The sequence below is a fragment of the Mastigoproctus giganteus genome, chromosome 13, assembly GCF_048544385.1.
Source record: "Mastigoproctus giganteus isolate SK-2022 chromosome 13, ASM4854438v1, whole genome shotgun sequence".
Lineage (NCBI taxonomy): Eukaryota > Metazoa > Arthropoda > Arachnida > Uropygi > Thelyphonidae > Mastigoproctus > Mastigoproctus giganteus.
Window position 1 is genome coordinate 148,343,613 of NC_143587.1, and position 21,351 is coordinate 148,364,963.

The 21,351-nt window shown below is 39.4% G+C and overlaps 1 protein-coding gene across 1 annotated transcript in view; it reads left to right on the plus strand.

Annotated features, from left to right (window-relative positions):
- LOC150076513 (muscle calcium channel subunit alpha-1-like) overlaps window positions 1–21,351 on the plus strand; it is a 1,171,392-nt gene that overhangs the window by 907,888 nt on the left and 242,153 nt on the right. The window lies entirely within an intron of this gene.

Consider the following 21,351-nt stretch of genomic DNA (forward strand, 5'->3'; position numbering starts at 1 on the left):
ATCATAGAGTAATCTAATATTATTTTATCTTACTTATAGTAAGATAAAACTTTTTCAGATGAAGTGGTTTCAAAAATTTCAACAATGCATTTATTGCTCATCGTTATGCACATACTAGCAAAACCATTTGTTGCTCCATGTGGTCATACAGTGAAGGTCAACATCCAAAAGAACAGGAAAGACAAAGTGACACACACACACACACACACACACACACACACACACACACACACACACACACACACACACACACACACACACACACACACACACACACACACACACACACACACACAGTATAAGCTGTTATCTGGCATCTGCGATAAAAATTGGGTGGGATACTGGTTGAATGAATTTGTCAGTTGGATAAGTATTGCTCTTATAGAGTATTACTTATCCAGTATACCACATTTCATCAATTCTGAGACCATTAAAATAATGGTGCTATTGATTGCATCGTTATTTTAAGTACCACTAACAAAGGAAAAAATTAAATGCTAAAATAAATTGACAATACAAAATTATTTCAACAGAATACAATTTACTGATATTTTATTGTATATTATACTTTGTTTTCTTCTGTAGTATCAGAGGCTAAAAGATCTTCACATTCAGAGTCTGATTCTTCTTAATCACTTTTCGACTCAAGTCCACATTTTCCGCACACAGTATCATCCTCTGTGCCATCTAAATTGTTCATGCTACAGCACTTCTTAAAGGTGCCCCACTATTGTCTCCAGGATTTTCTTCAAAGCTGCTGCCACGCATTCTGTAAGTTTGATACTAGCACTTTCTTTATCTTATCAGAAGGTGGCGATGGAAGGTTTTCAGCAACAACCAGAACTCATATACCTTCCTCCAATAATCCTTAAATGATTTGTTGACTGAAACGTTGAGAGATTGCAGTTGACTAATCATGCCACCAGGAATGACAACCAAGTCACTACACTTTTTGGCCAGCTAATTCTTTAACTGTTCAGATAAATGTCCACAAAACGCATCAAGAACTAACATGCTAGGTAGAGCATCGGAGGTCTTTTCCAGATCACTTTTAGCCAGTTGTCCATTAGCTCAAGTATCATCCATGAATTTTTTTTTGTCCACGCACAATAACATCTTTGGGTAAGGTCCCATTCTTTAGTATCATTTTGCAGCTCAAAATTATACATGGCATCAGCAACCTTCAGCCATCTGCAGTTATGTATAGCATCGCAGTGAATTCTGCTTTTCATAAACAGTATTAATGAACTTGATTTCTTTAGTAACATTTAGCATTAGCATTAGTAGAGGCATATGATGCAAGAAAGCAAGCTTATGCAGCATTAGCCAATAAAAAAAAAAAAAACTTCCACTTCACCCCTCCGTTCGTTCGAAATACCTGTCCAGCTGAGCCTTAAATTTATTTAGGCTATCAACTTCCACAACAAGGGATGGAAGTCTGTTCCACCAACTAACTACTCGCTAGCTAAACGCAAATTTCCGCACATCTATTCTACATCTGTCTTTCCTCAATTTGAAATTATGCCCTCTCAGGTGATTATTCTGAGCAAGAGGAAGAATCCCATCAGCACTGAGCATGCTCAAACTATTCAAGGCTTTATACACCTCTATCAGATCACCTCGCTGGTGCCTAATCTCCAGACACTGTAATTTGTAAAATTTAAACCTTTCTTCGTGTAAGAGCAACCCTTTGTTCCATTCACTAATCTTGTTGCCCCTCTCTCTGTACGCGATCCAGCAGCTCTACATCCTTCTTGAAATGAGGCTTCCAGACCTGTATACAGTACTCAAGGTGTGGCCTGACCATAGCCTTATATAGGGGAATAATCACCTCCTTATCCCTGCTAGAAAAATTCCTGTATATCATTGACAAGGCACCATGAGCTACTCTTGCAGCCCATCTGCACTGCTCAGAGAACTTCATATCTGCGTGCACAATTACCCCCAGGTCCTTTTCATTCTCTACTACTGTCAGTGTAGTACCACAGAGTTGATACTTGCTCTGGGGTTGCTGTTTCCCATATGTAGTACTTTACATTTGTCAATGTTAAACTTCGTTTGCCACCTCTCAGCACATCTGATCAACCTTTCCAGATCCTGTTGCAGCAGCATAGCATCAGTAGTGTCCTTAACAACCCTGCCAACCTTTGTATCATCTGCAAACTTGGACATTAAGCTTGATATACCATCATCAATATTATTTATAAATACAGAAAACAATAATGGACCCAACACTGAACCCTGAGGGACTCCACTAATAACATTAGTCCATGATGAGCAGTGTCCATTGATTACCTTCTCCCCCTCAACCACCCCTTTATCCATAGCAGCAATTTGCCTCCAATGCCACACTGCTCCAATTTGTGCAGCAGTCTTCCATGTGCAACAGTATCAAAAGCCTTTCTAAAATCCAAGAATATAATATCAAAGTTATTCCCTGCATCCAGTTCTTTTGTGACTGCATCATAGTATCCAATCAAATTGGTCAGGCAAGACTTCCCCTTAACAAAACCATGCTGTGTCTGAGCTATAACTGAAGTCTTGTCTAGATGATCTGCAATGCTTCCTTAACCAGTGCCTCCATTAATTTTCCTGGAACAGAAGTTAAACTCACAGGTCTATAATTACTTGTGTCAGCCTTTGATCCTCCTTTGTGAATTGGGGTCACATTTGCACATCTCCAATCTATGGGTACCTCCCCTGAGTCCAAGGAAGCTCTCATAATTATGGCTAAGGGTTTGCTTCCTTTTCTTTTGCTGCCTCCTTTAATATAACTGGATAGATCCCATCCATCCCCAAGTGCCTTTCTTGTGTTTATCTTCAACAATTTCTCCTCCACTTTCCTCTCAGTTATTACAAGATTATCTAGCTTACTGCTAGAGTTGAATACACCTCTGGCATTCCCCTTGCTGAATAACTCTTCATGTGTGAATGTCGATGCAAAATATTCATTTAGTTTGTTAGCTACCTGAGCAGGATCATCAACAGTGAACCATCGATATCAAGTGGACCAATCTAATTCATCTCCTTCCTTCTGGAGTTTACATAAGTAAAGAACTCTTTGCGGTTTTTCTTTGCATCCCTTGCCAAAGATTTCTCGTAATCTGCCTTTGCCTGCCTAACTTCCTTTGTAACTTGGTTACAGATCAACTTGTATCTATCATAGGCTTCTGTGTCACATGTTAATTTATATGTATCCCATGCATTTTTCTTCTCTGCCATATGTCTCATTAGTTCATTTAGTTCATTAGTTCATTTCTTAGTTGGTATGTAAAGCCTAGTAGCTTCCAGATAAGTTCTTTGAATGTTTTCCATTTTGAATTTGCTTTTGGTAACATCATCAGTTGGTCCCACTGTATAGAATTTAAATACTGTCTCAGACCATTGTAGTCACCTTTACGAAAGCAATAACCCTTCCCTTTACCTCTGATGGTAGTTACCTCTTTGAGTAAATCCCACTTCAGCACACTGTGATCACTGCCACCTAGTGGTTCCTTTATCTGCAGATTCTTAATGCATGAAGAATCACTACTGATAATCAAATCAAGAGTATTGCTCCCTCTAGTTGCCTCCCGAACATTCTGATTTAGAAAACAATCATCCAATAAATCCACAAAAGCCTTGCTATTGTGTGAGTGACCAACCCACAAATTCCAGTCAATATCTGGGAAATTAAAATCCCCCATTATAAGACTCTCTGATTTACTGGCCCACTCTATTTCCCTGTACAGTTTCTTATTATATTCATCAGAGTCATTAGGCCTATAGCACACTCCTACTCTCAATATTGATCTCCCAATGCTTATGTCACACCAAACTGACTCGACACTGTACTGTCCAGCAATGTCGACTGGCTTCACTTCCTTGGTTTTTATGTGTTTCTTAACTTAATAGCATAACCCCTCCTCCCTTCCTATCCTGTCTATCTTTTCTGTAGACGTTGTACTCCCCAATTTCCAGTTCTGCATTCCTTATATCTGTGTGACACCATGTCTCTGATATCCCAACAATATCTGCCTTTGATGCTTGGAGCTGTACGTCAAATTCATCAAATTTATTTACCAAACTTCTAGCATTAGTGTACACGCAAATATACATGCACCTGTTCCTATTCTTAGCTACCCTAACACAACTCATGTGTTTACTTGTACCGCAATGACTCGCAGCAGTCTCTGAAATATCCTGCATCTTTTTTTCCAGGCTTCTGCTCATTCCAATAGAACTTTAGTATTCACGGTATTATTGACAATATTTCAAAGAATACCAAAGTTTCGTCACCTTTTCCAATTTTATTAAAATTACAGTTTCATTTTCTCCTCAATTGAATTATGTGTCCCTGGAAGTTAAGCAGCTTCTGTTGAAAGTAAGCAGTAAGTTTTTTAAAAATGGATCTTTGACTCCACTGTTGTATTGTAGCATGTAACGTGTAGTGCAGAAGAATAAGAGGGGTTTCATTGTGATAATTCCATCTCCTTATTGAGTATATTGATAGGTGGAACTGAACCAGGGTATGTCTGCCAGAGGAAAGGTTTATGACATTGTAAACCAGATATCACCTTTTAAGGATACAAAAGATGATATTGTTGTACATGTTGGCACTAATGACTAAGAATAGGAGCCCGGAGAATTTACTTAACAAGTATAGGTCAATGTTGAAAACAGCCATGATTTAGGGATGAATCTGAAAGTGTCTGCAATTTTGTCAAGACGCGATAGGAGGGAGTATATGATGAGAACCTTAGCGATCAATTCGGCCCTGGAGAGATTGTCCAAGGCTAAAGGGGTAGAATTTTTCCTAGCCTGGTATGTGCTTTTTAACAGGAGCATGCATGTCAGGGATGGGATACACTTAAATAGAGAGGGTGCAAGAATATTTGCTGATGCCATTGAGTCAGTGTTAGGTGTGTTGGAAAACTGCTAGCTTGGGGAGGGATACATGGACTAATAGATTAACAATAGCCCCTGGCAGAGGTGAAAGGGATTCTTGCACTGCTTCTATTGGAATGAGCAGCAGTCTGGAAAAAAAGGTGCAGGGGATTTCATAGACTGCTGGGAGTCATTGTGGAACAATTAAATACATGCGCTGTGTTAGGGTAGTTAAAATAGGAACAGGTGCATGTATACTTGCGTGTACACCAATGCTAGGAGTTTGGTAAATAAATTTGATGAATTTGAGGTGTTGGTAAAAACATCAAAGGGAAATAGTGTTAGGATATCAGAGACATAGTGTCACATGGATATAAGGAACGCAGGAATGGAATTTAGGGAGGAAAATGTGAACAAGAAGGATAGGAAGGGAGGAAGGGTTATGATATTAGTGAAGAAACACATAAAATCCAAGTTGGTACAGCCAGTCGACATGGGTGAGCATAGCAGTGGTGAGTCAGTTTTGTATGACAAAAACACTGGGAAAGCAAAATTAAGGGTAGGAGGTGTGTTATAGGCCTAATGAGTATACTAAACAACTGAACAGAGAAATAGAGTGGGCCAATAAATCAGTGTGTCTTATAATGGGGGATTTTAATTTCCCAGATATTGACTGGAATTTCTCAGTTAGTCAATCACACACTAGCAAAGCTTTTGTGGATTTATTAGATGATTGTTTTCTACAGCAGCATGTTCAGGAGGCAACTAGAGGGAGTAATACTCTTGATCTGAATATCAGTAGTGATTCTTCATGCACTAAGAATCTGCAGATAAAGAAACCACTAGTGGCAGTGATTACAGTGTGCTGAAGTGGGATTTATTCAAAGAGGTAACTACCATCGGTGAAGGGTTTTTGCTTTTGTTGTTGTTGTTGTTATTTGGTTTTTAGGAGCATTAGCAACTAAAGCCATATTGCTCCCTGACCTTTCCCATCCTCCGTATTTGGTGGTCATGAGCTCGAACCCCGGTCTAATCAAGAATCATGTCCTATACACTGCTGCTCCCACCTATCTGGCTACAGAGGTGCCTTTGCTTTCGTAAAGGCAACTACAGTGGTCTGAGACAGTATTTAAATTCTCTACGGTGAGACCAATTGATGGTGTTACCAACAGCAAGTTCAAAATGGGAAGAATTCAAAGAATTAATCTTGGAAGGTACTAAGTTTTTCCTACCAACTAAGAAATATTTTTCAAGGTTTAGGCCTAAATGGATGTCAGATGAACTAATGAGACATGTGGCAGAGAAGAAAAATGCATGGGATACATATAAATTAACAGGTGACACGGAAGCGTACAATAGATATAAGCTTGTCTGTTACCAAATCACAAAGGAGGTTAGGCAGGCAAAGGCAGATTACGAGAAATCTTTGGCAAAGGATGCAAAGAAAAACAGCAAAGAGTTCTTTACTTATATAATCTTTAGAAGGAAGCAGTTGAATCAGATTGGTCCACTTGATATTGATGGTTCAACTGTTGATGATCCTGCTTAGGTAGCTAACAAACTAAATGAGTATTTTGCATCTGCATTCAGCCCTGGGTGCCAAGGAAATTATAAAGATCATGAAGATCATATATAAAGAAATGAAGATCACTTACTGAAAGATAATTATCTTTCAGTAAGTGATCTTCATAAAGTGACTAGTAGTTCTTTTTAAGTTCCAGCATTTTCAAAAAACTGTTTATTTCATGCAAGCTCTTCTACCAGAAAGTTTTTGTAGAGAGTTGGGAAGGAAATCCACCTTTCTTTTATATTTCTTTCCTAAGTAATAATCCTTACTAACATCTGCTTGGTCACACCAGGCACTGCTCCTGCCTCCCCGTGGCGGGGCCAGAAACTTTGGCAGAAAAGTTGAACTGCCAAGCGCTAAAAGGAGCAAATATGGAGTAAAATGTGTTTCCACCTTTAGAGCTGACAAGCTCTCGGCCACAAACTGAAACTGATTATGACATATCACAACCCAAGAGGCTGAAAACAAATTCTTCCACAACAGAGTGTCCTGCATTTCTAATTTTGCATTCACTTTCAGAACAAGGAAAAGGAGGTGATTGTCCCTCTGTACAAGGCAATGGTCAGGCCATGCCTTGAGTACTGCATACAGGTCTGGAGGCCTCATTTTAGGAAGGATGTAGATTTGTTTGAGTGTTACAGAGAAGGGCAACAAGATTGGTGAGGGGAATGAAGGGGTGCTCTTTCGAAGAGAGACTTAAGTTCTGCAAATTTCAGTGGCTAGAGACTCGGCACCTGCACGGTGATCTGATTGAGGTGTATAAGGCCTTGAATGGGTTAAGCACACTCAATTCTGATGGGATTCTTCCACTTGTTTTGATTACGAACCTAAGGGAGCATAAATTCAAATTAAGGAAAGACAGATGTAGAATAGATGCCACTACTACTACAACCTCTCAGTAAATTATCTTCTTTCCTCATCCAGAAACACCTGGAGAGTATTGCAGGATCTCATAAGACTGTGAAGAGGCTGCAATTTGGAGACCTATTAGAAACAGCAAACCGTAGACATTTTGAGGAACTCTTACTAATTTCAAATTTTGCTGGGATACCAGTTAAAGTATCCCCATGCTACCCTAAATACATCTAAGGGTTTGATGTCCAGCTGGGATCTGTTGAATGTGACGAAGGAAGAAATAACTCAAGAACTTCAATATCAAAATGTTATTGCAGCATAAAGAATTATGATTAAAAAAGATGATAACCTTACACCTACCAAGAATATTATCCTTACGTTTAATTTCCCCAAACCTGCCATCATCAGTAAAAGCTGATTATCTACTTTGCCATGTTTGTCCCTATGTCCCCAATCCCTTGAGATGTTACAAGTGCCAAAAGTATTGCCACTCTCAGACGACATACAGAGGAAACCTAGGATGTCCCAACTGTGGATCTTCTGATTATACTCAATCTGAATGTTTGGCGACAGAGAGAACTTGTCCCAACTGCAAAGGCAACCATCCTGCCTATTCCAAAATGTGTGACAGATGGAAAATTGAGAAAAAAAATTGTTAAATATAAGGTTGAGAACAAGGTAAGCTTTCAAGAAGCCAGGAAAATAATTGCTCCTACTATTCCCAAACATACCTACGCCAGTATTACACAAAATCAACAAACAGTGTCCACCCAAACTGATGTTACTGTCCCCTCAAACATATCAATCTCTGACTTGGCTAGAGCTGTCATCTCTCAGCAACAGTCCAATATCCCTAAGCACTCAGAACAGGCATGTAACACACCTCTTACAATACCAGTGTCATCTCCTTCCCCACCAGTGATTGCTATTGCATCACATAGTAAAAGTTCCATTTAAAAAAAAAAATATCCAAGACATCTTCATGGATACTAATTACTGATCTAACCAGGAAGACCCGATTTTAGAAATATATGTGAAGAAAGAAATGGACACTGGTCGGCCTATATTTCCAAAAAAAGACAAATCGAAGTATGACCGACATTAAACTGTCATACTGAAAAAGCAGTCAGATACAGCTCCTTGTACTCATCTCACGTAATGCCTTATATTTTACGGTGGAATTGTAGAGGACTTCACAGCAATATCGACAATATCCATGACCTTATTCATTGCTACTTTCCAGTGGGTTTCTGCTTGCAAGAAATCTATTAACTTCCCAAATTTCCACCTCCGTAAAGAACTACTGTATATATAGAAAAGATTGCAATACATCAAATGCTGCCTGTGGTGGTGGGGCCATCTTGATCAACTCGCAGATCCCAGCGAAGCAAATCTTCAAACAGAAATTGAAGTTGTTGCTGTACGTTTCATTACTCAGATTGCAATAACACTAGTTTCAATCTATCTTCCACCAACTCATACCTTCTCTTACCACAATCTGGAAAACCTTCTACTGCAGTTACCTACCCCTGTCTGTCTGTTGGGGGATTTCAATGGTCATCACCCTTTATAGGGATCTTCTAAATTAGATACACAAGGCCAACTGATTGAAACCTTTCTGGACAGGCAAAATCTTACAATTCTTAATACAGGTGAACCTATAATTGCCAACTGGACAAACTTTTGCAATTGCCCTCTCAATATGCTCCCCGGTACTGTTTTCAGTCATGGAATGGTCTGTTATGAATGATCTGATGGGCAGTGATCATTTACCAATTATTTGTAATATGCTCACTGCACAACCACCATTAGCTGAACCCTGCCGGAAATGGAAATTTTCTCGTGCCAACTGGGTCAAATTTCAGTCAGCTATGCTGGTCTTGGAGCATTATAGCCTTAGTTGCTAATGCGCCAATAAAATCTGAACCAACCAACCAACCAATCAGTCAGCTATCACCCTGGATAGCTGACTGAGGAAATTATATGGTTATAGCCCATTGATGAAGTAACAGAATATATCACATCCCATTTGTTATCAGCAGCTAAAAACTCTATTCCATAAAACGAATCCTATGGCCTGGCATCATTTTAACTACTGGTGGAATGAAGAATGCATGAAAGCAAGAGGGAAAAAAATAAAGCGTGGAATCTATTTTGATGATCACCAACAACAGGAATTAAGGGCAAGAGCACGTCTCATTTAAAAACAAGCCAAGAAGAATTCCTGGACTTGCTTTGCATCCACTGTAAATAGAAACACCGACTGAAAATTAATATGGAAGAAAATTAGACAGCTTTCTGGAAAGTTTCCGACCATCCCTTCAAGCTATTCCCTGAAATTCCAGAAAATCAAGAACATCACTGAACAGCGACCCATAAACTTTTGCACCTCTCTAATATTACAATATAACCAGCCCCCTTCAGTATTGGGAACTTCTACAAGCCATTAGAACAGCATGCAACAGTGCAGCACGGCCTGATGGAATACATTACATCATGTTACAGCACCTTGATGACAAAAAATTGCATCTTCTGCTGTTATTTTATAATCAAATATTTCTGGAAAACATCTATCCTACGTCTTGGCACCATGCCACAGTTTTGGCCTTTGAAACCCAGTAAAGATTCCTCTTTACTGGGTTTCAAATGGCTGGTAACTAAAAGAGTCCTTTTAGTTACCGGCCATTTTCCCTTTCCAGTTGCCTCAGTAAAATCCTTGAGAAAAATTATCCATAGATGACTCGTTAGGATCATTGAAGACCAAAATCTGATGAGTAGTAGTCAACATGGCTTTCGCCAAAACAGGTCTGCCTTAGATCTCATGATCAAGGCCGAGTCCGCAAGTTGCAATGCATTTGTGAGAAATTAACACCTTGTCATGGTCTCCATCGACATAGAGAAGGCATTTGATATTACCTGGCGTCACGGCATTCTTAGAGACCTGCATGCCCTTGGTCTACGAGGCAACCTGCCTATATTCAGTAAGAACTTTTTGTGGAGTCATTCTTATCAAGTACGATATTTTAACTCCCTTTCTATAACATTCTTGCAGGAAGAAGGAGTTCCGCAAGGGCCTGTACTGAGTGTAACCTTTTTTGCTCTTAGAATTGACTCCATTACAAAAGAACTTCCAAATACTATTGAGGCTTATCTGTATGCTGACGATCTCTCTCTTTCTTGCCATTCTCAGAACATGAGATATATTGAACGTCAATTGCAGATATCACTAAATATAATACAAAAGTGGGCAGTACTCAATGGCTATTGTCTTTCACAACAGAAAACTGTTACTATACATTTTTGCAATCAACACAAATTACATACAGATCAAAAACTTCACATCTCAGACTTTACCATTCCGATTACCAACAATATTTAACCACGGGGGCTCACAACTGGTGAGTATGGGCTTGGCACACGCACGGTCTTGAGCTGGATATCATCATTCTTCTCTTTTTTGGTGATTCCCTTCTCTCTATCTCTCTCCCCCCCCAGGGTAACTCGAAAATAAATTTTTTTTTTAGCTGGTGAAGTATAAACCTCAGGCTTCCTTGCACTATAAGGCTAGTAATAACATCAGATTCTTGGGATTAACCCTTGACAAGAAGTTAAACTTCCTTGAACATATTAAATTCATACATAATACCTGTCTCAAAAAGCTCAACATACTTAAGAGCTTTATCTGCCCTGTCTTTTGGAGCAGATCGTACCTCATTGCTTTAACTATATAGAGCATTGATTAGATCATGTTTGGATTATGCTCCAGTCTATTTGTTGTTGTTATTTGGTTTTTAGGAGCATTAGCAACTAAGGCCATATTGCTCCGAGAATATGTGGTGGTGGTCATTCGCAGACCTTTCCGCATCCTCCATATTTGGTGGTGATCTGCTCGAACCCCGGTCTAATCAAGAAGTGTGTGCTATGCACTGCTGCTCCTTCCCACCTGGCTATGGAGGCGCCTCTCCAGTCTATGATTCTGCCCGAAAGAGTGTACTACGCTGGCTGGATCCTATACAACACAGCGCATTACAGATTAAACTTAGAGCCTTCAGGACATCTCCAACTCACAGTCTATGTATATTGAAGCTCATGAACCCCCTTTGTACCTCCGCAGAAAAATGTTACTACTGAAGTATGCAGCCAGAATAAAAAGTTGCTGTTTGCATCCTATTCACCCATACCTCTTCAATCGTCAACTAACTAATCTCTACAGGAATAAGCTTAATAAAATAAGGCCAGCAGGCCTACAGTTTTTTGAAATATCACAGAGTTGGAAAGTTCCTCTTCACAATAATCAACAGGTAATGAATTACTCTTATCCACCTTGGACTCCTCCTGCTCAACTGAACTTTGATACTTATTTTCTTCAATGGCGTAAGAATCTTCTACCGACTCTCAACCCGAAACAACTCCATGCAAGTCATATTCAGAGCTATGTTGGTTTCCTGCCAATATATACCGGTGGGTCCAAATCTCAATTAGCCGTTGGAGCAGCAGCAGTGTTTTCCTCCACTATTATTTCAGCTTCCCTTCCACCTGAGTTTAGCAACTTTTCTGCAGAACTACATGGAATAAAATTATCTCTAGAAAATTTGAATCTTACCCATCTCAAAAATATTTAATTTACACAGACTCTCTCAGCTTAATTAGAACAATGCAAAATCCCTCCTATACGAATCACCCTGTTTTAAACCAAATCAGGAAGTTGCTCTTGAAAATTGAACAACGTGAATAATTAGCAAACTTTTGTTGGATTCCAGCACATTCAGGGATAAAGGGGAATGAACTGGCAGATATATCAGCAAAATATCCCTCCACATTAGATTTTATCTCTGTCCATATTCCAGCCTCTGACCATGATATCACCATTAAAGCAGCATGCCTTGAACAGTGGAAAGAGCTATGGCACACCCAGACTAATAACAAACTTTTCCTGTTGAAACAGGAACCAAAATTTTGGCACTCAAGCATCCAAACAACTAGAAGGGAAGAAGTGGTACTTGTACAGGCAAGAATAGGACACACTCATCTGACTCACCTCCATCTGCTCACAGGTGATGATCCTCCTCAGTGTCCACACTGCTTAGTACATCTAACAGTGAGGCATATTTTTATTGACTGTCCTCAATATCACCAGGACAGAACATCACTCCTGCTTTCTCTGACTAAATTGCAAAAACCAAAAAACTAAATTGCATATTATTTGTGACATGGCAAACATCAATGAACTTTTCGGTTTTCTGAAAAAATTTGGAATATATCATCGCTTCTGAATAGTTTCTAAAATGAAATTGAAATGCCTTCAAATCTGAATTATTTCCTAACACATCTCTATGGACAGGCGCACTATAGCCAGTGAAGCTTATGTGCCATTAAACACCCAAAACACACACAAGCATATGCATTCACACATGAGGAGTTATTCAGGGAGGGGAATGTCAGAGGTGAATTAAACTCTGGGAGTGAGTTAGATGATTTTGTAATAACTCAGAGCAAAGTGGAGGAGAAATTGTTGAAGATAAACATAAGAAAGTCACCTGGGGTGGATGCAGTTATATTAAAAGAGGCAGCAAAGGAAGTAAGCAAACCCTTAGCCATAATTATGAGAGCTTCCTTGGACTCAGAGGAGGTACCCATGGACTGAAGATGTCAAATTCACAAAGGAGGATCAAAGGGTGACACAACCAATTACAGACCTGTTAGTTTAACTTCTGTTCCAGGGAAATTAATGGAAGCACTGGTTAAAGAAGCACTGCAGGATCGTCTAGACAAGACTTCAGTTATAGCTCAGGCACAGCATGGGTTTGTTAAGGGGAAGTCTAGTCTGGCCAATTTGATTGGATGCTATGATGTGGCCAGAAAGGAACTGGATGCAAAGAATAATTTTGATATCTATTTTTGGATCTTAGAAAGGCTTTTGATACTGTTGCACATAGAAGACTCCTGTACGAATTGGAGCAGTGTGGCACTGGAGGCACACACTGCTGTACAAATTGGAGCAGTGTGGCACTGGAGGCAAATTGCTGCTATGGATAAAGGAATAGTTGAGTGGGAGAAGACAGAGAGTGGTAATCAATGGACACTGCTCTTCGTGGACTAATGTTATTAGTGGAGTCCACCAAGGTTCAGTGTTGAGTCCATTGTTGTTTTTTGTATTTATTAATGATATTGATGATGGTATATTAGTAGAGGCATTTGATGCAAGAAAGCAAGCTTATGCAGCATCAGCCAAAAAAAAAAAAAAAAAACCCACTTCCACTTCACCCCTCTGTTCGTTCCGAATACCTGTCCAGCTGAGCCTTAAACTTATTTAGGCTATCAACCTCCACCACAAGGGATGGAAGTCTGTTCCACCAACCAACCACCCGCTGGCTAAAGGCAAATTTCCTCACGTCTATCCTACATCTGTCTTTCCTCAATTTGAATTTATGCCCTCTCAGGTGATTTTTCTGAGCTAGAGGAAGAATCCCATCAGCATTGAGCATGCTTAAACCATTCAAGCCTTTATACACCTCTATCAGATCACCTCGCTGGTGCCTAGTCTCCAGACACTGTAATTTGCAAAACTTAAGCCTTTCTTCGTAAGAGCGCTCCTTTGTTCCATTCACTAATCTTGTTGCCCTTCTCTGTACTCGTTCCAGCAGCTCTACATCCTTCTTGAAATGAGGCCTCCAGACCTGTATACAGTACTCTAGGTGTGGCCTGACCATTGCCTTATACAATGGAATAATCACCTCCTTATCCCTGCTGGAAAAATTCCTGTATATCATTGACAATACTCCATGAGCTACTCTTGCAGCCCGTCTGCACTGCTCAGAGAACTTCATATCTGCCTGCACAACCACCCCCAAGTCCCTTTCATTCTCTACCACTGTCAGTGTAGTACCACAGAGTTGATACGTTGCTCTGGGGTTGCTGTTTCCCATGTGTAGTACGTTACATTTGTCAATGTTAAACTTCATTTGCCACCTCTCAGCCCATCTGCTCAACCTTTCCAGATCCTGTTGCAGCAGCATAGTGTCAGTAGTGTCCTTGACAACCCTGCCAACCTTTGTATCATCTGCAAACTTGGACATTAAGCTTGATATACCATCATCAATATCATTTATAAATACAGAAAACAATAATGGACCCAACACTGAGCCCTGAGGGACTCCACTAATAACATTAGTCCACGATGAGCAGTGTCCATTGATTACCACTCTCTGTCAATATCAGGCTTAATGTCTAAGTTTGCAGATGATATGAAGGTTGGCAGGATTGTTAATCACATAATGACAGTATGCTGCTGCAACAGGATCTAGAAAAGTTCAGCAGATGGGGTGAGAGGTGGCAACTGAAGTTTAACATTGACAAATGTAAAGTACTGCATATGGGAAGCAGTAACCCCAGACTACCGTATCAACTGTGTGGTACTACACTGAGAGTGGTAGAGAATGAAAAGGATCTGAGGGTAATTGTGCAGTCAGATATGAAATTTTCTGAGCAGTAGAGATGATCTGCAAGAGTAGCTCATGGTGTCTTGTCAGTGATATATAGGAATTTTTCTAGCAGGGATAAGGAGGTGATTATCCCCTTGTATAAGGCAATGGTCAGGCCATATCTTGAGTACTGTATACAGGTCTGCAGGCCTCATTTTAAGAAGGAAGAAGAGCTGCTGAAATGAGTACAGAGAAGGGCAACAAGATTAGGTAATGGAACAAAGGGTTGCTCTGACAAAGTAAGGCTTACGTTTTGCAAATTACAGTGTCTGGAGACTAGGCACCTGCAAGGTGATTTGTTCGAGCTGTATAAGGCCTTGAGTGGTTTGAGCATGCTCAGTGTTGATGGGATTCTTCCTCTTGCTCAGAATAATTGCCTGATAGGGCATAAATTCAATTTGAGCAAAGCCAGTTGTAGGATAGATATGTGGAAATTTGCCTTCAGCCAGCAGGTAGTTGATTGATGGAACAAACTTCCATCTGGCATTGCAGAAGGAACTAGACAAACATTTGGAGCAAATTGATGGGTGAAATGAGAATAGTGGGTTTTTTTTTTTTTTTTTGGCCGATGCTGTATAAGCTTGCTTTTTTGTATCATATGCCTTTACTAATGCTAATATATTATATTTTTTGTGAAATTTTTCCATTTTAGCAAGGATATATAAATAACTCATTTAACATTGTAATCATTACAGTAAAGCATAACATATATATTGAAATTGATAGCGTAAGGTGTAACTTAAAACTAGATAGATTAATATGTATCGCTGATTTAGGAATCTGTTAGCTTAGGTATCATCAATTTAATTTATTATTCTTATTAATTTTCATTGTTAATCAGTTAAATTCTATTTATACAGCAATCATACTCCAGACTAGAGAAGCGAAGCAACAGGCATAAAATAGTGGGAGTGGCTCATGGGGAGAACCGAAGGGGGTAATTCTCCAGTGCATAACAGTCTAAAAAAAGTGCAAGTTGTGAAATGTTTGCAGATCTTTCTGGGACTGGACATGATTCAGACAACAGGATATTGTTGTGTGTGTGTGTGTGTGTGTGTGTGTGTGTGTGTGTGTGTGTGTGTGTGTGTGCGCGCGCGCGCGCTAGGTACAGAGAGGGTCAAGAAATTAGGCATCAACTCAGCATTCAGATGAGCTTTTATGAGAGTTTGAAGAGTACAATTAAGACCTTCAAAGAAATTTAAATATGACCCATCAAGCTCTCGGCTGCCCAACTCAATGCTAGAGGTCAGTCTTGTGCATCAGACAACACAGCAGTAATCTTCAAGGCAGACTGCACTAGTGCCATAGGAGCTAGTTATTGTTAGTGACTCCATTGACATGGAAATGGGAAATACATTGTGTAAGAAGGATAGGTGAAATTGGACCAGTGTATGTCTACCATGGGGCAAAAGTAAATGAAGTCATAGAGCAGATATCTTTTGTTGTACAAGTTAGCACTAATGATATTAAGAGTAAGATATCTGAGAACTTTCTTAACAAGTATAGGGCAATATTGGCAAAAGGTCATGAGTTATGATTGAATTTGAAAGTGCCTGCAATTCTGCCCAGACACAATAGGAGAGAGTATATGTTGAGAGCCTTGTCAATCAATTCGGCCCTGGAGAGAATGTGAAAACAAAATTGAGCGTAGGAGTGTGCTGCAGGCCTAATCACTGTGAGGAGTATACTAAACAGATATACAGAGAAACAGTGTGCGGTAGTAAATTAATTAGAATGTCTTATAATGGGGGGGTTTTAACTGTAGATGTTGATGGAATATGAGGGTCACACACACACACACACACACACACACACACACACACACACACACACACACACACACACACACACACACACACACACACACACGTCTTTTGTAGATTTCTTCAATGGCTATTTTCTACAGCAGCATGCCAGAGAGGCAACAAGAGGAATCAGTACTCTTGATCTGGCTATTAGCAATCATTCCACATGCATTAAAAATCTGAAGATAAAAGACCCAATGGGTGGCAGCAATCGCAGTATAATAATGTGAAATTTAATTAAAGACATTACTACTGTCAAGGGTAAAGGGAAAGACTTTTACTTTTGTAAGGGTGGCTACCGTGGTCTCAGAAAGTTTTTAAATTCTATGCAGTGGAATCAACTGATGATGTCTCAAACAACAAATTCTAAATGGGAAATATTCAGGGAAGAAATCATAGAAGCTACTAGGCTTTTTGTATCAATGAAGAAATATTGCTTGAGGCCTAGACCTAAATGGATGTGAGATGAACTATTGAGACACATGGTAGAGAAGAAAAGTGCATGGGATGCATATAAATTATCAGGTGATTCAGAAGCCTATGATAGATAAAAATTGGTTATCTATCATAGGCATATCAAGTCACAAAGCATGTTAGGCAAGCAATTAAAGCCTTCAATGCTTATATTAACAGTAGAAGGAAGGGACTGAATAACATTGGGCCACTTCATGTTAATGGGTTAATTGTTGATGATCCTGCTCAGGTTGTTGACAAATTGAATTAGTATTTAGCATCTACATTCACACATGAGAAATTCTTTAGGTGAGGTATGCCAGAAGTTTATTTAACACCAATGAGAAGCTAAATGACTTTGTTATAATTTGAAAGAAAATTGGAAGAGGAATTGTTGAAACTAAATATAAAAAAAGGCACCTGGGTTGGATGTAATTGATCTAATCATATTAAAACAAGCATCTAAGGAAGTAAGCAAGCCTTTAGGCAAAATTATGACAGCATCCTTGGGTTCATGAATTCCCTATGGATTGGAGATGTGTAAATCTATCCCCAATTCATAAAGGGAATCAAAAGATGACTTGAGTAATTACAGACCTGTTAGCTTAACATCTGTTCTCTAGAAAATAATGGAGTCACTGGTTAAAGAAGTAATGCAGGACTATCTGGAGAGGAATGCTATTATACTGCAGTAACAGCATGGATTTGTTAAGGGGCACTCTTGACAAACCAATCTGATATGTTACTATAATGCAGTGACCAAGGAACTGGATGCAAAATATAATTTTAACATCATATACTTACATTTACTTAGGGCAAAGCAAAGGGCTTTTGCTTTTGTAAAGGTGACTGCAGTGGTCTCAGACAGTTTTTAAATTCTATACAGTGGGATCAACTGATGATGTTACCAACAGTGAATTCTAAATAGAAAGCCTTCAGGGACTGAATCTTGTAGGCTAATAGGCTTTTCATGCCAACAAAGAAATTTTGTTCAAGCTCTAGGCCTAAATAGATGTCAGATGAATTAATGAGGCTCGTTGCAGAGAAGAAAAATGCATAGGATGCATATAAATTATCAGGCGACACAGAAGCCCTATGGAAGATATGAGCTAGTCTGTAATCAAGTCACTAAGGAGATCAGAAGCGAAGACAGATTACAAGAAATCTTTGGCAAAGAATGCAAAGAGAAATAGATGGGCCAGTAAATCAGAATGTCTTGTAATGGGGGATTTTAACTTTCCAGATATTGACTAGAAATTGTGGGTTGGTCACTCGCACACTAGCAAGACTTTTGTGGATTTATTGGAGGATTGTTTTCTACAGCAACAAGTTCGAGTGCCAACCAGAGAGAGCAATACCCTTGAGCTGATTATCAGCAGTGATGACACATGCATTAGGAATTTGCAGATAAAGGAACCACTAGGTGACAGTGATCACAGTATACTGATATGGGATTTACTTAAAGATGTAACAACAATCAAGGGTAAAGAGAAGGGTGTTTGTTTTCATAAAGGTAGCAAGAGAGGTCTCAGACAGTTTGTAAATTTTATAGAGTGGGATGAACTGATGATGAAGCCTTCAGGAATTTGATATTGGAGGCCAGTAGGCTTTTCATACCAACTAAGAAATACTGTTCAAGGTTCAGGCCTAAATGAATTTCAGATGAATTAATGAGACTTGTGGCAGAGAAGAAATATGAATGGATTGCATATAAATTATCAGGAGACAGAGAAGCATAAGGTGGATATAACCTAGTCTGCAATCAAGTCATGAAGGAGGTTAGCCAGGCGAAGGGAGATTACGAGAAATCTTTGGCAAAGGACGCAAAGAAAAACAGCAAAGAGATCATTACTTACGTAAACTCTAGAAGGAAGGGGATGAATCAGATTGGTCCACTTAACATAGATGGTTCGGCTATTGATAATCCTGCTCAAGTAGCTGATAAACTGAATGAGTATTTTGCATCTGCATTCACACATGAGAAGTTATTCAAGGAGGGGAATGTAGAAGTTTATCAAACTCTAAGAGGGAGCTAAGTGATTTCGTGATAACCGAGAGAAAAGTGGAGGAGAAATTGTTGAAGTTACACATAAAAAAGGCACCTGGGGCAGAGGGAATCTATTTAGTTTTAATGAAGGAGGCAGAAAGAGAAGTAAGCAAACCCTTAGCCATAATTATGAGAGCATCCTCTTAGAGTCAGGGGAGATCGCCATGGACTGGAGAAGTGCAAATGTATCACCAATTCACAAAGGGAATTCAAAGGGTGACACAAATAATTATACACCTGTTAGTTTAACTTCTGTTCCGGGGAAAATAATGGAGTCACTGGTTAAAAAGGTGAAACAGGATCACCTAGACAAGACAGCAGTAATAGTTCAGACACATCATGGGTTTGTTAAGAGGAAATCTTGTCTGACAAATTTGACTGGATATTATGATGTGGTTACAAAGGAACTAGATGCAAAAAATAATTTTGATATCATATACTTGGATTTCAGGAAAATTTTTGACACTGTTGTGCATGGATGACTACTTTACAAATTAGAGCAGAATGGTATTAAAGGTAAGTTGCTACAATAGATAAAAGGATAGTTGAGTGGGAGAAGACAGAGGGTGGTAATCAATGGGTGCTGCTCTACATGGACTAATGTTATTAGCGGAGTCCTCCAAGTTTCACTGCTGGGCACATTGTTGTTTTGTGTATTTGGCAATGATATTGATAAAGGTATATCAGGCTTAATGTGCAAGTTTGCAGATGATACAAAGGTTGGCAGGGTTGTTGCTAATGGCACTTAAGACAGTATGCTACTGCAACAGGATTAGAAAAGTTAGGCAGATGGGCTGAGAAGGGGAAACTGAAGTTTAACATTGAAAAAGGCAAAATACTGCATATGGGTAGCAGTAACCAACAGAAATGTACCAACTCTGGGGTACTACACTCAGGGAGGTGGAGAATGAAAAAGACCTGGGGGTAATTGTGCAGGCAGATATGAAGTTCTCTGAGCAGTGCAGATGAGTTGGCAGAGCACGTCATGAAGTTTTGTCAATGATTTATATAGGAATTTTGCTAGCAGAGACTAGGAGGTGATTATCCCTTTTTATCAGCCAATGGTCAGGCCACACCTTGAGTATTGTATACAGGTCTGCTGGTCTCATTTTAGGAAGCATGTAGAGTTGCTAGTACAGAGAAGGACAACAAGATTGGTGAGAGGAAAAAAGGGGTGCACTTATGAAGAAAGGCTTAAGTTCTGCAAGTTGCAGCATCTGGAGACTTGGCACCTGCAAGGTGATCTGATTGAGGTATAAGGCCTTGAATGGTTTCAGCAGGCTGATGGGATACTTCCACTTGCTCAGACTAAGAACCTGTGGAGACATAGATTCGCATTGAGGAAAGACAGTTGTAGAATATATATGCCTTTAGCCAATGGGTAGTTGATTGCTTAAACAGACTTCCATCTGTTGTTGTGGAAATTGATAACTTAAATAAATTTAAGGCTGAACTAGACAAACATTTGGAGCGATCGGATGGGTGCAATGGGGGAGGGCTTTTATTTATTTATTATTTTTGAGTCATATTTTCATATGAGCCTCATCATATTGCATATGATGCAATATCATGAGGCTCATATGCCTCATCATATTGCATCATATTCCTCAACTAATGCTAAGAAAAACAATAAAGAGTTCTTTACTTATGTAAACTCTAAAAGCAAAGAGATTAATCAGATTGCGCCACTTAACATAGATGGTTTGACAATTGATAATCATGCTCATGTGTAAATCTACATTTACACATGAGGAGTTATTTGAGGAGTGGAATGCCAGAAGTTTACCAAATTTTAACAGGGAACTAAGTGATTTTGTAATAACTGAGAGCAAAGTGGAGGAGAAATTGTTCAAGTTAAACATAGGAAGGCACCTTGGGTGGATGGGATCTGTCCAGTTATATTAAAGGAGGCAGCAAAGGAAGTAAGCAAACCCTTAGCCATAATTATGACAGCTTCCTTGGATTCAGAGGAGATCCCCATTGACCGGAGTTGTGCAAATGTGTATCCCCAATTAACAAAGGGGGTTCAAAAGGTGACACAAGTAACTATAGAATGTTAGTTTAACTTGTGTTCAGGGGAACATAATGCAATCACTGATTAAAGAAGCATTGCGGGATTATCTAGACGACTGCAGTAATAGTTAAGACAAAGCATGGGTTTATTAAAGGTCTTGTCTGACCAATATGATTGGATACTATGATGTGGTCACAAAGGAACTGGATACAAAAAATAATGTTGAGATCATATACTTGGATTACATTTGCACATGGAAGACT